Source organism: Colias croceus, chromosome 4 (assembly GCF_905220415.1).
Source record: "Colias croceus chromosome 4, ilColCroc2.1".
In the NCBI taxonomy this organism is placed as follows: Eukaryota; Metazoa; Arthropoda; class Insecta; order Lepidoptera; family Pieridae; genus Colias; species Colias croceus.
The window spans coordinates 7,835,682-7,852,077 of NC_059540.1; the positions used below are offsets into that span (position 1 = coordinate 7,835,682).

Consider the following 16,396-nt stretch of genomic DNA (forward strand, 5'->3'; position numbering starts at 1 on the left):
TCTGAACACGTGCCCGAATGTAAATATAGTACTCGTAGCACCCGTTACGCTGTCCCGCCAAATTCCCCCTCTATAAATGGCCCTTTCGACTGTTTGCTGTAAGTGCATCGCCCAATTTACTCATTAACTGAGCGATTGTTATCTAATTTTATACTCAATTCTTTAGCCTTGCTCTCCCATCCCGTGTACTCGTCAGTTCGTTTTAGCTTAGCTGTTAGTTTTTCCTGTTAGCACTGTTTTTAAAGAGATGCATTTTTAATTTTTGTTAGGCAAGACATGAAGACCACTTTAGACGTTACTGCCACAACATTATAAAATGATATACTTTAAGCAATCATCTATCAGCGGATTTATTTTATGAAAGTGTTCACTATCAGGTTCAATAACAACTTCATTCGCGTAACAAATGTGGGAAATGCCACCCCGAACTCTACATTTACCTAGGAATTTAAGGTCCAATTATATTGCAAATTTGTAAATAAATGCTTGCGTGTAAAATATCCAGTAATACCAATGTGAAATTATCTATTTGCTCTGCACCTGTGTGAATACGATATTCATTACTTATTTACATAATATCCGAAACACAAACAGCAAACTTGGTTGGATGATATTTGTTTACCGATTCGTAGACATCGAGTATCCAGTTTATTCTAGTATTATAGTATTACCTTATTAGGTAAAATTGTTTAGTTTTATCTATTTTAATATATTATGTAGAGGACATTAAGATACGAACATTTTGAATTTGTTAAATCAGAACTGTTCCAAAATTGTAATATATTTTATAGTCAATAATTTTTATTTAAATTTTAATTCCCTGCAGATATAGACAACATGAAATATGACATCACTAAAATTGTCATCACTAAAATCATCTAACATTAGATGCACGGATGTGATACATTTACAAAACACACGTGCTGGTTTGTCTCGTTTTCATCCATATTCTTATCGTTTATCATGAAGTAAGCTTTATTTTCATAATCTGCAACTAAAAAGGAATCTTACCGGTTTATTAAAATTATGCTTACATTTTTCTGTACTATATAACGTTTTCATCACATTAAAAACTGTCAAAGTAATCTCTACATTTGTATCTGCAACATTAATGGTCCTACTAGTATCGACTTCATCATTTACTCTGTGTACTAAGCCTCAATAAAAAGCTCCTGAAACAAAAACAAAACAGTCGCGAAATTATGTAGCAAGCAACGCTTTCAAAGGGCCCCTTGTTCGTGCTCTCCTATAATCATAAACATAGAAAACGCACAAAAGCCTCTCGGCGTCGCGTCGCGTTGCTGTCAGATAAAGTTGTAGCATTTCTTTTGCTAGACGTGCCTATGGAGCGAAGGCGATAGGCGCGTGCGAAAGGGACGGCTGCTTCACGCCGATCGTTAGCCCTGATCTTCAGCGCGCCACAAACACACAGCCCGACCGAGAGCGAAATTGCAGCGAGAATGCACCTAGCTGTGTTATTAACGCGACTGCTCTGTTGAAAAACGGCCTCCTTCCGCTCTCCAAGTCAAACAAATCTCAAACCAATTTCAAGGCAAATGGGGCGCGAATCGCTTGCACGATAACACAAACTGGTTATTTTCTCCGGACAAGCGATTGTGAACGTTGTGGTCGGCACATAAGTTTCGTTCGGTTGGTGCAGCGCAGGAACGCGCTAGGCTAGTATATTTAGCCCGCATTGCAAAGACCATCGTAGTGGGTGTATTAGGTCGCCCGCACGCACTGCTGAACTAGACGGAGGGCTTCCTATTATCGATTTACGTTGCTATAAGGCAGATGTGGAAGGATTTTACACGTTTTTCTAGCTGGAACGATTTCCTATATTTCGCATCAACGCGCCGCGTTCGATTTCTCTTTCGAGAGCTTTATTCAAGAGAAACTTGCTCGTGGAAAATAGAATGCTTTCACTCAAGTCTAAAATTCCAATCATACACTGATATCTTGTAGAATGTATGCAATGCTTTTTGTCATAACACCTTATCCACTTTTTATTAAGACGTTAAACGCTTTGTTACAAATGTGGGACGTTTTTAATGTCAAATTTACATTGTTAGCCAACAGTACCTACACAATGTACGCAAGCTATGTAGTTCATATGCATAAAACTGGGTTGTATAACTAATGTATTATATATTTGTTGGTTTTTATGTTGGTTCAGTTTAAGGCACATAATATATAGCTAAACGCATAAAGAATGATCGCCGCTTCGTGACTATTTAAACGACAAAGTAAATACATTAACCCATTTCGATTAAATATGTTATACGTATGCAGTTATTCATATCTTGATACGGTTGTACTGTTGTGTGGTTCAGTTCTTAACCTATTTAACTCTTAACTAGCTTGTTAAGACTAGACTGCGATAGTTATACGGAGCGGAGCATCTTCCGTGTCGCAGCGGTGAAAGTGGTGCGTCAGTAAGTAATCTAGAAGGCTTATAGGAAAGGCGAGGAGGCTAGTGGTTTGTGGTTTTGCCCACACACGATAGCACTGTTATATACTGCGGCCAGCTTATCTCGGTACAATCACAACCACGATGATACAGTACATCATGTGTGTACAAAATATATTGTTGTCTGATCTCGTAAATATTATGTGTTTGCACTTTGCATCTTATCACATTTTTTGTAGATATAGTCTTTCTCATATAGGTAGTCTTTCTCATGAATAGCTTGGATGCTACGATTAATGAAAGAAAATTGCGTATTACATCCTTATTGTTGTATGCCATCTCGACAGTGTTATTTTCTACTTAAAGAAGCTTGTAATCATTTTGCGATTTTGCTGTATAAATAGGCTGTTAGAGACGCCTTCATCATATCGTGATTACGTCGTGAAAGCTTTTATAAAACGTATAATTTACTTGCTCATTACAATGATACCTCCCCTCGCTTGTTATGGTTTAGTTGTCTTCTGTATTGTTTATTTATAAACGAGCTGCTATTTCTGTCAAGTCATCAACAAAAATGCACCGCGAGTCGCTACGCAAGGAGTGTCACGATTTTTAATAACTGGGTATGACATTTGAAACGTATTTTTTGATCGTAAACCTGAAGATTTCGGGATGTCAGCCAAGTAATATTTAATTTCCTTACAAATATCCTTCTAGGTGAGGAAGACAATAACGTGAAAAAAATTGGATATATTCCAAAGTATAGCGGACGTCTGCACGATCGATAGTCTTTTAAACGCCCTTTGCCGTGTTTTATAACAGTGCGGTTTCAACGTGGCATTCAATATGCAGTACGGTGAAATGCAAGGCTAAATATAGGCCGTTAGCGACGGGAAAGCATAGCCTGGTTGTGCGTGGTCAGGATTCAGTCTCCCCCTCACACCCCGGGCCCGCAGTTATAGGGCTGTCTGTCTGCTCGACATGAGAACAATGTTGCGACCGCACTGCAGCTCTGCGCAACAAAAACTATATTCATTTTCTAGTCCCATTCATTCAGATAGTAAATTGTTTTCAATTATTTAACGTCTACTATAATTTATGTATGCTGTGGTAAATTGAGCATATTTATGTCAAGTAGCGAATATACTTTGTAATATTCGATTGCAGCAATATAGTAATGAATATTTATTGTTAATTCATATTGAAATTATATCGATCTCATTGAAATAACATAATTTATACTACTTACCTAGTAAACAGCAGACACTTCGTAAAAAGTTCGTGGGTTTAGTCCTGTTGGTTTGCTTAGAGGGAAACCTGGATCGTAAAGGTGCATCCTATAGCTACATACATAGTTAACATGCGTGTTCATGCATGCATAAAGTATAAAGAAGTATGTATATATTTAGTGTGCACGGAAAAATGTCGGCACTACGGTCAGTGGGGGAAACGAGTGGGTGAACGTTTCACATTGCTATAGGTCAGGATTCAGGAATAATTTAATAGCGTTCTCTTGGAAATACATTGTAGAGTTTATAATTTTAACTGTGTGTGTATAATAATTAATAACTAATTAGCTTGTTTTATTTTCATGTTCCATTATTAGGTTAACGATTCTAATGAGCGGATTTATTTTTGACTGTATTGAACTATTAATTTAACTAATGCATAATTTTAATTCAGTATATAGATTGGAATTATTTTCATTCACAGTTGTTATTAAATATCGTAAAAATACATACGATAGCACTTATATGTTGTTGTAATCAATACAAGTAATGTTTTAGCTATTTAATACTAAAATATTTCTCTATGAATTTTAAAAGCAACAAAACTTAACATAACGAGGTCACCAACCCGCGCATACTCGCGGAATTGCGCATGTGTGTGTAAACTTAAATTAAACATGTCTGACGCTGCTCACGCACACACGTTCGCGGCTAGTGACGGACTATACACACATTTGCATTCCATAGATGTAAGCAAAATGGCAGTAAACTATAATACAACACTGAATTTTCGATCAGTGTGTCAAGTGTCAACTCAATGTGCTACCGTGCAAGTGTTGTGTATCAAAAATTAGCAGTCGAATATAGTTCGCCTCAAATCACTGTGTCGACATTCTGCGACTAGGCGATGTGCCAATCAAATATATCCCTGCAAAGGTTGTAACTAAAAATACATTCGTGACTATGAACGTTTACTATTAGGTGAGTAATTATTTATTTAGAGAGTTCTAATTTGGATAACAATGGAGAATTTACCATTCTTTCCATCTGTAGCATTGAGAAAACGTAGTTATCATAAATAAAAGAAGCTATCGTAAATAAATAAAAGAGGCAATATTTTCCATTCCGAAAAGAAAAAGTCATATCTCAAAATTAAAACGCATTACTTAAGTAATTATATTATTGTCCATTTATCGTAGAGCACATCGCTACATTATTTCAAAACCAAATCAGAGACAGAATAGGTTGAACTACGTTTAAAACTCGTGAGAAAAAGGGTGTTAGGTCAATTTAGAGTAGTTATATTGTCGTAAAGTAGACAATACATTGCACAAGTGTCATTTACCCCGTGGCCTTAGTTTCATAGGCCATTATTGGCATCAAATGGAGACAATCAGTTCCACTCTGAGTAGAGGTATTTGTAAACTTCATTCACTGATTCGATATGAGTTCTTACAATTGAAGCTGATATAAAATTAAATAGGAATTTAATCATGCCTTTCTTGATACGAATGTCTAGGTGTTAATTAAAAATTTATTAGATATAGCGGGATAAAAAGTCGCTTGCAGATGATCTATTGAAACCGGTTATGATTGTATGATATTGGTATTTAATCCTATTAAAGTAATTAATGGAATACGTTATACGTTAATACGTTATTTAAATTTGAATCTAAATAAATCTTAGTTCTTTTAGAATTGGAATTTTTTTTACATAATTTTAACGAGATTTATTTTTATACAATGCAAGAAAACAATGCACTTTAACCTAAATACTGGTATGTTTAAAATGTTCGTCTACATCTAAATCTATGTAAATTACGAACAAAAATCTTCAGAAATACATTTGAGTCTAACTATAACTTATAAGTTGAGGTCGAACTTTGAAGTGTTTCTTGTATACAAAAACTTTCGATGTATCATCTTAATACACTCTCGCTTTAATAAATGAAACCTTTTGTGTGGCTACATACAATGTATTATGTCTTATAATAAATTCAACTTCAATGCAAATAATCCTTAAAAAGAGGGACTAATGAAATTAACCCATTTCCAAACATATATCATTTCTATTCAGTCATTTAAAAGTTGTACAAAATATGTCCATTTAACCACACTTTACACACGAAAAAATCAGTTTCATTCCTTTTTGTGTAAAACATAATAAATACGCTCAAGTGATTAATGGATACAATTTTTAACCTGAAGAGATATCCTGGTGTTCCCGTACAATTTCACAAGTTAATTTGTAATTACGAATCTCGAGCCTGTACCGGGATCGAAGTGAGTAATTAAAGTAATTTGTTACGATTTCAAATGTAATTGGTTGTGTAATTGCTTCCAGATTATAACGCCGCCCCGCTGTTCGCCTCGGAAAACGCCTCCAGTGGTAAGTGAAAGACAAATTATTTGAATGTATAAACCATATAGTTCTTCTTCTTCTTCTTTTTGTTTATGGCCTTCCCTATCCCAATAGAGACGGATTCTGCCAGTGTCCAGTGTCACGCACAGATCAAAATTGATCTTTTATTTCAATGACTACGGTAATAATGTAGAAACTTGATACTCTGTGAAGGGGAAAAACCACGGAAGAGATTGAGCAATTCAAATGCATGATCAGTGTTACCTGGATAACCAAACAGGACATATATAAAAGCAAAGCATTAAAATTTAAGATTAGCCATATAGTTGCTGGTGCTTATGGCCATGTCATGAAAGACCAGCTCTTGCTAAAAAATACATCTTTAATCATCTGCATCTGTATCTATTATATACTGATTGACCTTAGACTGTTAAAAATTAAAGATACATAACTCTCTTCAATTCTGACTACTTCCGCAAATAAGATGCCAAAAAAATTTATCTAAAATCTTTCATCATTACTTACATATCAAGTGTCACTTCAAATAATTAAAAAAAATCAATCTAGTACATCTGTAGATATCCCTATTACCATGGCCTTATTGATATTCGTAATATTATGATTTATTACAGCGAATGAATATAGAGTTATAGATTTATGTTACACCACAAATTGGGACACTCGCACCCTCGCATAAAATCGTTATATGGCTAGGTTTAATATTATGTTATCCATTTTCGTAGAGGGGAACGGTGTTATAGATATTGCATCATCATAGATTACCAACCCCATTCATACATAGCAAAATCAATACTATTGATGATGCTTATTGGAATGTAGCGAATACTATTAGATGACGCGCTTTAAATCTCAATAGTTGTTACCTAATTGGTAAACTCGGATATGTTAACTTGCTATAGTGTTTGAATTTGGCCTATTCTGAATTCTTATCAGACTTCCTATTTTTCTAATCACATTACATTTATTCCTGCTTAATGTATTCAAAATTTTCTGGAGTTCCAGTAACATGTTGCCCATTTGGATCCGGGCTTTACTTTAGGCTTACCGAAGGACTAGGACCTTCACACGTGAAATTTACAGTGTAATTAATTATCTTCCTTTATATAACAAACAGTATCATGGGGTACATGAAATTAGTACGACTATTAAAACTAGTAAAGAACCATAAAACAAATGATAGAGTGCTCTTAAATTAACAAAGTATATTAACCTCAATAAGGAATGATAATCACATGATAGTGAATGAAAAGATGGAAAGTCGTGAATCGCTTTCGGCTGCATTCGATGAATGAAAGTTATCATGTTTTTATCAAACAGCTTTCTCTAGCCATTTTATTTTATTATCTACAGCGAAACGAGTCTTTATCTCTTGGACAATATTATAGTGATATGGCGAAAAATAGTTCGTGTTCATGAAACTCTACAGCCAAATTAAATTTCCTTCCTATTATGTACGTTTTTAACTTTAACAAACCTATAAATAACAGCTGATGCAAAAACAAAAAGAATTTTTTCCAATTACGCTTAAGAATAGAGAATCGAGAATAGAAAAGATAGATCGAGAATAGTATCATTAAACAAAATTATTTGAAAAATACACAAATAGCTATTCATCAACTTAATTTTATTTAATAATTTTTTTCTCATCACAAATGCACAATATATATACATTGTTAATCTATATAATATCTTAACACTAACATTTGTGAGAGATTGGTGCCCGCGATAAGTATAAAATACTTGTGACGGTTACTGTTAATGCCAATATCCTGGAGAGCATAAGATGGACCAATCATGTCTCTTAATATTAAGCTATGAAGATGAACAAGCGGCCTGATAAGGGTGTCGTGATTGCGCGATACTTCCAATACTGGCTATAGGTTATTAACCCAATAAGATAAGGTATCGCCGCCCGCGCCGGCGCGAACGTCCTACATACTTCCGCGCGCTGCTCTGTTTTGATCAGACGAATTCCGTCTATTTTGGGACGCGATGATCGGTAATGCATCGTATTTGATTGATTTGTGAACTGACCTATCTAATGGATTTGAGTGCATTTATTGAAATTAAGCATTGTTAGTGCTGCAATTTTTGTAAGTTCTTGTTATCAAATCTAAATTTGATATTGAAATATGTATACGTATCAAAATTCAAATTTTTTGAAGAATTGATACTTTGCGTGTTTTATAATAATAATATAACTCATACTTTTTAAAAATATATAATTCTTGAGTATTACATAACAGAAAAGTTGTAGAGTCAAATCTCTACATCGGATTTTATTATTCTCTTTGGAAATTTTACGGTTGATTATGGAACTGGGTAAATAAGAAATTTGTGTTTGCAAATCCCTGAACATTTTGTGTAGAGAATTTTTATGAAAAAAAAGATAAGATAGAGTTCTTATATTAATGTAAAATAGAGCTACAGGATAGGTAAGATCATCAAAATATTTAGAACGATCAGTGTTTACTTCAAACCGTTAAATGCCATATGGATACTAAATATAGAATTATGTACAAACCTATATATTAAGTGCATTCTTTAAAAGGCATAGTTGCGAGAGAAAATGCGCACGAGCCGCAGCTGACTCGCGGCGCTTGATACCGGTATGCTAACAGATTACTCGATTGTAGACTAAATAGTTAAATAGAAATGATTTATTTGAACCAATATTGGGTTTTATTATTGATGAATACAGTACATTTGTAATGCCTTTTGTCTAGATTTGAAATGTGAAGTTAATCAATAGATAAATCGATAAGATAAATTTTAAAAGTTACGTATAGATGATTATACGTAACTTTTAAATTGTCCAAATATTGATAACCCAGAACCTCTGAAGAAGTTCTGACTGTATATCCATTTTGTCTTACAACTCTTAACTCTTCCATACACTAAAATAAATATTGCATATGAGTCATTATGCATTACAAAAACAGTGTTCATGTAAATCTATACCCATATAACGACAGGAAGTAGTGTCGCACACCGTCTACTCTGTGGCTAGAAACGTCGACGTTCGCCGCTAGAGAAATTAACAACTGGTTTGCAATGCAGTGACCATTTACAACATATTTAACATCTCAAACGCGAAGCTGTATCATTAAATGAAAGTCGATGTTGTAAACCAGCTGTCATTAAATTGCTATCTGTTTGCGGTCAAAGATAGATAGCATTGAAATTACTTTCTCTTGTTAGGCACGGCTGTGTCGCGGTCTACCAGAGGAATATAATTACAAACGTTTCTCGCCCTGCAAATTATATGTCAACGATTCTGATACTCAATCCGTCTGCTCTATGATTGGTGGTACTATTTGGCACGTAACTTATTGGATTTACTGTCTCAGAAATTTTAAAACTTAAGCTTTTAAACGAAGCAATGTATAAACAAAGCAATTCAATAAGCCACATTCCATTCATCATCTTCAGAATAATAAGCATTCAGCGATCTCGTTAAGTCTATGTTTTGATTCCAATTATTTTCAAATGGCTTTAATAGCTCTCTCGTGCAGTCCAATTAAGTACTTAGACTGTCTGAAGCCCTCACGTCAATAAGTTTAAAATTCAATAATTCATATTATGATCATCGATATTTGACTTTGAAAATGATTGTCCATCCAGGTGTTCAAAGTCACTGCGTTTTCAGTGTACGTTTGCTTAAGGGAATAACAAAGCAAATGATATTGTGTGTTGTATTAAATATCCAAGTACATAATCCTATTGGGCGGCGTGCGCTGGCCTCTAACGGCGCATTGAATAAAGATCGATATCAACAATTATTGAACACATTGAAATTGATGCAATCGATGCGCGTAACTACGTCAATGTTTTCGTAAAGGTGGACGATAAAAACTTTAGGCTTGGAGCTCACGTCGTCTACGTGTCGAACTTTTTGTTTATCTGAATATAAGAAAAAAATCAAGGCAGTTAAATTATCATAATATGTTAATCTTTCTAGAAAAAAGTTTGGCGAATAATATTTTGCAAAATTTTGTACTCATATTTGGTATATATAATGTATGTGCAAATAATTTACAGACAAAAATTTTAACGGGCTACAGCTAAAACGTAGAAGGAAACATTTTAAACCATGATATACTTAACTTTTTTATTCCACAACAAATCGTGATGTACACTCGAAGCCTAAGCTCGAGATTGAGGCCAAACGTTACATGAAACACCAAACACGTCAGCATTGTTAACAAAAGAATTTTGATGGGGTTGAATCAGAATATTCAGCATTTAAAGTTGAAGAGTGCATGCGAGTACCTAATAGGTTTGTATATGTTTGTATGATTTGCTATTATTGCTTTGTATTATGAAAAACTTCATATACGTATTTTAGTGCATACTCCGCGTATCGCGATGGTATTATTATGTTGTTGTTTTTATATTGCATAACCAATAATAATGTACTTATGTCCATTATTATACGAATATTGTAACGCAGGTGAGAGCCGTTAGCACGAAAAGGTCAGATTTCGACCACTGGGCGATTGTAGAAGATACAAATGAAATACGTAAATGGTGAATAATTTAATTTTCTCAATTACTTAAAATTTCCTTTAATTTAATTTGAAAGACTATTTGCTCTAATAAAAACATAAGCAACGTGTTAATCAACTTTTCCAAACCAACGTCCAAATTAATGTTTTTACGAATATATTTTTAATCTCAGGTAAATGGTATACAAAATGTTATCAGCAGTTGACAAATAAGGCATGAAATGGCGTGACTCCGCGATATATTTCATTAAGGTTACATGCAAAGTTTTAATTAAGGCGACATCAAAATATCTGAATGCTACAACTTTGTATTATGACTTATTAGTTACAAGACACGTGGTAGAAAGGTATTATTTTAATCCACTTTCTACAAAATGTAAAAATATACGTATTTACTCGTTAAAAATAAAATGTATGAGTAGCCCATGCATCTATCTCAACGTTATACAGACAAATAGAATTCACTATAAATTATAATATCACTATAAATTATAATAATCAATAAATCCATAGTGTTATATATTGTTCCGTAGTTAATTGTTCAATGTGGCTGTTAACGTCTATAAAACATTCGACGAACACTTACTAGACAGATTACAGAAAGTCGTTTTTTCTTACGTGCCAGTAACTGTTATTTTTAATCTTTTTCACGCTGCGTGACAGGTCGTAATGGTCACATGAGCGTCTTATTGTGTTATGAAAGAATACCGACGTGGGGTCATTTGCCTCGGATAAGATAGTACGTGTTTTTCTCGTATCGAGTTTGTGGGTAATGGGATTGGGCTATTTTATATGATTACATGTCACGAATTATAATAACGTGCAGTACTAAAAATATTTATTTATAGTACATAATATGTTAATTGAATGTATTTCAATGCTTGCTTGCTTATACTTGCTTGTATTAGTAAACTTAACTGTTTAAAATAAGGAAAGGAAATAATTAATGCTTATAATACAATTACTAATTACATACGAGCTATTTGTTAACGATACTTAACACGTTTAAAAAATTAAAAAAGTGTTGCTAAAAAAAGGTTCTCAATAGTTTCATTCACACGAAAATCGGCATGAATACACAAAGATCGGGCGCAAAACTATCAATATGTACAATGTAATATCATACATAATACAATACAAATCTCCTGCTTCTTTCGGGTAGGTCAGGCAGCAGGCTAGATGACAGAAACTGAAAGTAAGCTAACCAGTTCAAGTGCAGGGGCGGGAGAGGGCGCGACCGGGTCGCGGCGCCTCGCCCAAATGTCATATCCCGGGACTCGAGTTATACATACAAACTATAGTATCGATCTAAAAGAATATACCAGCCTTGGGATTCGATATTGAAACCATTGAGTCCTTTATTTCTGAATTCTGGAAACGGAATAACTACTGTCTTTTTCAGTCAAGATAAGTTTGATATTTTTGTGTGTTGAAAGTAATTCGTTGATAAATGTGATTTATCTAAATAAATAAAAATAAATAGAAATAGTGTCCACATTAACAAATGACTAATCATTTGTTAATGTGGACACTATTTCTGAGAAAGGGAGTTAAATATGTCACAAGATTTGACTTTGGAAATACAATGGAATTTAGAGACTTGGAAACAATGATTTAGGATATTAATGGTTAACCTCAGTCATCTGGACTAGGTACCTAGTTAAGCAAGATAAATCCGTAGATTATAGAACAATACAATTAATTTATGAATAGTAGGGGAAATACGTACAAAACGACATGTATGGACAAAATGACATAGTCCCCTTTTTTCAAAATTGGCGGGATTTAGCTACGTCTCCGCAACTGTATCACGTGACGACAGCCATATTTACAATCCTGACAGACGTTGAGCATCATTCTGACAGTTGCGCCGGAGTTACCAGTTCAAACTTGTATCTCGCCTTCAAAAGTTTATTTTACAGGTGTTTTTTTCCTATTTTCTGGTGAGTTATTTGTTGTTATTTGTAATTATTTGTATTTAAGTCGATAAACTACGCTAGTATCCAGTGATTTCGATTAAGTTTATTGAAATCATTAGTTATTTTATGGAATTATGATTTTTATTTGTTTTTCGGTGAATTGGGACAAAATGACATACATACAAATTGGACAAAACGACATAGTATGCCATTTTTTCCATAGTGTATCTGTTAACATAATTTTGATGATTTATTTTTTGGGTTGGAGTTTTTTAAAGAAGGTTGGCTTTTAACTTCTCCAAATATGCAAGAAATTATTGTTAAAAATAGACCAAAGGATCCACCGGCAGAAAAAAAGAGACAGGTTAAAAGAAAAATTTGTAATGAGGATGAAATAAATATTTCTGCTTCTAAAAACGCTCAGAGAAAAGAATCGGGGAAGAAATTGAGATCATCGAGGCAGCGTAGAACTGCTCCGAAATATGATAGCTCAGGAAGCGAAGATTTCGCATGCGAGGCCAATGACGACGATAGTGACTGCGCTTGCATTTATTGCAATGACCTCTTTTCCAATTCCAAGCCCGGCGAAGGTTGGTTACGATGTATAACTTGTTACCTTTGGGCTCATGCGTCATGTGCTGGTGTCCCAAAGAAGACCAAAGGATTTATTTGTGAACTTTGCTCTTAAAAATTTGTATGTCATTATGTCCTTATCTTATATGTCATTTTGTCCATACTATATGGACAAAATGGTTTTTGTTATTAGTTATATTTTTTATTATTATATATTTTATTATAGATCCTACTTAATTAATAGACTGTGTTACTGATAGTCAATGAACCTAAGATGAGTATAAACGATTGAGACTGATTATAATGCCATTAAATAAATAAATATGATTGGAAAACAAAACACCCTGTCATTTTGTCCGTACTTCCCCTAATTAATCTTCTACCTCCCACTTAATAATTTACGCCTTCTTTCGTTAACATTTTTAACATTATAATAAAATAACAAATGAATTAACTCTTGATTAAGTTGGCATTAACATAAAACACGCGACATTAATATGTAAAAATACATCAGGATAAAATATTTCATATCAGCCGTATTGTGTCGCAATTCGATAAGTGTAACATTACATTCACTAAGCTGTTGACTTGCTGACCCATATTTTGCGTTAGTACTTGTACAAATATTACTTAATTTGTAGTTTTATTCGAGAAGTCTCAAATATCAGTGTGTGGGTTGGCAACTGTTTTGAAATATCTTCAATTCTGTTGCTGTTTCAAATGACTCGTTTGGAATTGTTAGTTGGTGTAATTAATTTTATGACTTCAACTTAATTCTGAATAATTCCAGTTCTTATAAGGAGACTGTTTTGGTTGAAACAACATTTACCTATATTCTAAACTAGCCTATCTCATGTTTGCGTATGAATTTGATAGTGTTCTATAAATGGAACTGTTCTGAATACTTTTATTTTTTTCTTGCACGTAAATCTTACCTTTCAGGATAGTAAATAATAATCAAATAAATCATATTTATCATCTACATATAAAGCCTTACATCAACTGTAGCGCGAAGTGCGTATCGATTGGCCAGAGGATGTAGGTTACAGGCTCCCGGGTCAAAGGTCACGGGTAGGTCACCTCTGCTATCAGGGCATCGGGCCGTCTGCCTCAACTAATAAAAGCTTAGGATGCTCCGGAATACTTAGTAGTATTGACTGACAGTCTGGCTTACAAGGGAATACAAGGCATTCTCTTTTTTACGTTCTGGCACGGACTATTTGCATAGTTATGAGGCTTTGCTATTGTTATACTATGATATTGTTTACTGTACCAATTTTAGATTGAATTCTGAATCTATTCTGCACATTAACCCTGTCTGTCCTTGGCCCTGCCTCAACTAATAAAAGCTTAGGATGCTTAGTAGTATTGACAAATAGTCTGGCTAACAAAGAGCGATCGTGCAGTGAGTACGAGGCTTTCTTCTTTTGATTATTTACTTGCCAGACTATTTTCATAATTCATTCTGATACAGTAGCTAATGAAACTCTATCATAATTTTTTACTGTATTCGTTTTACACGACACTGGAATCTATTTTGCATATAAATCTGGTCATCGGTTATCAAACAAAACAAAGTACCTGTAATGAAATTTTAAAGAAGCTGACACGTGTTTCATAAAACTGTATTGGATAATAACATGTAGGTACTAACCGTAAATTCATCTTAATTACACTTACAACACGTTATATTACATACTTCTTGACAGACTTTTACACCTCTTGTATATTCTCAATTCTGTAAACGTCCTCTTATATAAACAATTTCATACCGTCGCTAGGTTTATCCCAATGGCTTGTTACCTACATAGTAATTCGCATAAAGTAAAACCATAAAATACATTGTTACATACCTCCTTACTGGAATTTATTATTTATTTACGTTCAATTCTGCTTTCAATGATAATAAATTCAAAATTATTTGCCTGGTATCGTGTAAATTATCCAGGTAGGTAGAGTTTAATGTGAATTTAAATATCAATTTATAACGTGATTGTAATAAATGTAGTCTACATAGAGGGAGTATGGCATGGCATAGGTTTTATGTAGGTATTGATTTTTACGAGCAATCACCTCGAGTAGTGTGCAGATAACCATAATTAGGGAGCAGTTTCAACATCATTACATGCACGTTAACGCAGATGTTTGTCCAGTGTAAAACACTGCTTATTACTAAAATTACAAAGCAATAAATCAAGTTGTGAGTACAGTGCATAATTACGGCTTTAGGATTTTGTTTGTTACCCGGTTCCCACTGAGTAATCGCTCTGTCTTTAATACTTGTGTAGCTACCGTAACATTGAGCGTAATTATAACAACATATGAAACGGTTTTATAGTATGTAATGTAAAAATGTAGTTTGTTTGTAATAAATAATATGCACGATACATAATTGCAAAGAAAGCTTTCCTTCAAAACATCATACGATAAACAGTAATGCATTGCACACCACACTACTTCCTAGGACTGTGGGATTTCAATCAATGAAAGGAATTTATCTTCCAATCCGATCCCACCATTTGCACAGAAGCAATATCGAGGTGTAAACACATAATAAAGCAAATTTAAATAACGGTCAGCAAATTATAGCTTCCGATACTGCCCAACACGCAACCATATATTACTTTACGAACCCTCTTCGCTCGGGAAACACGACCAAGAATAAAAGACATTTACATGCAAATACGATAGAAGAGAAGGAGCGTTATTATACCTTGGTCGTGTTAGCTGAAACAACTCGTGCACTTTCTCACGCTGGCTACGAATGCACAAAGCCAATTTTCCACAAGAGCAAAAATAACACAAATTCAATTAGGGTGAATGTTTCTGTTTTGCAAAATTAGATGCAGGGGGGAAGATTTGTGTGTGTAATATAAATAGCAATGGTGTACGGTGAGCAACAGATGTGGGGAGAAAGTTTAAATTGTAGACAATGAATATCTCGCATACAACTTTGATTACGGCGCGGGGGTGTAAAGATGTAAATAAAGCACAAAATGTTTTGACTAGAACCCTGCACCCATGCGCTAAACTCTAACCTGAATATTGCTTCATTCCTGGATAATTAGCTCATACAGTTGTTCCAAAAAGTGTTCTAAACAATTTGATTAATACGTCCGACTAACCTGCATAGCTACTTTGAGATATCTTGTACTTTTGTAGGCGCAGTCGGGCCGGAATGAGGGCGCCGGATCGATAGCACTAGACGCGAACACCGCTTCGCTACGAGCGGTTTGTTTTGTTGTGACATAACAGTTTATACACCCCCGTGCCATACGATATTGTAAGGGGTGTTAATGGACTTGCTATAGTTTAGTATGTGACTTTAGTTTAGTTTGCTAAACGGCCAGGTTGTGTAGGAACTTAACTTTCGT

At 34.3% G+C, this 16,396-nt stretch overlaps 1 protein-coding gene across 6 annotated transcripts in view; it reads left to right on the plus strand.

Annotated features, from left to right (window-relative positions):
* LOC123691363 (ecdysone receptor) overlaps positions 1–16,396 on the plus strand; it is a 152,088-nt gene that overhangs the window by 52,815 nt on the left and 82,877 nt on the right. For 5 of the 6 annotated variants that reach the window (XM_045635712.1, XM_045635714.1, XM_045635715.1 and 2 more), the window contains one exon: positions 5,984–6,028. The gene's annotated coding sequence lies outside the window, so the exon portion shown is untranslated. Of the gene's footprint in view, positions 1–4,410; positions 4,621–5,983; positions 6,029–16,396 lie in introns of those variants that run through there. The other variant, XM_045635711.1, reaches the window with a different exon arrangement.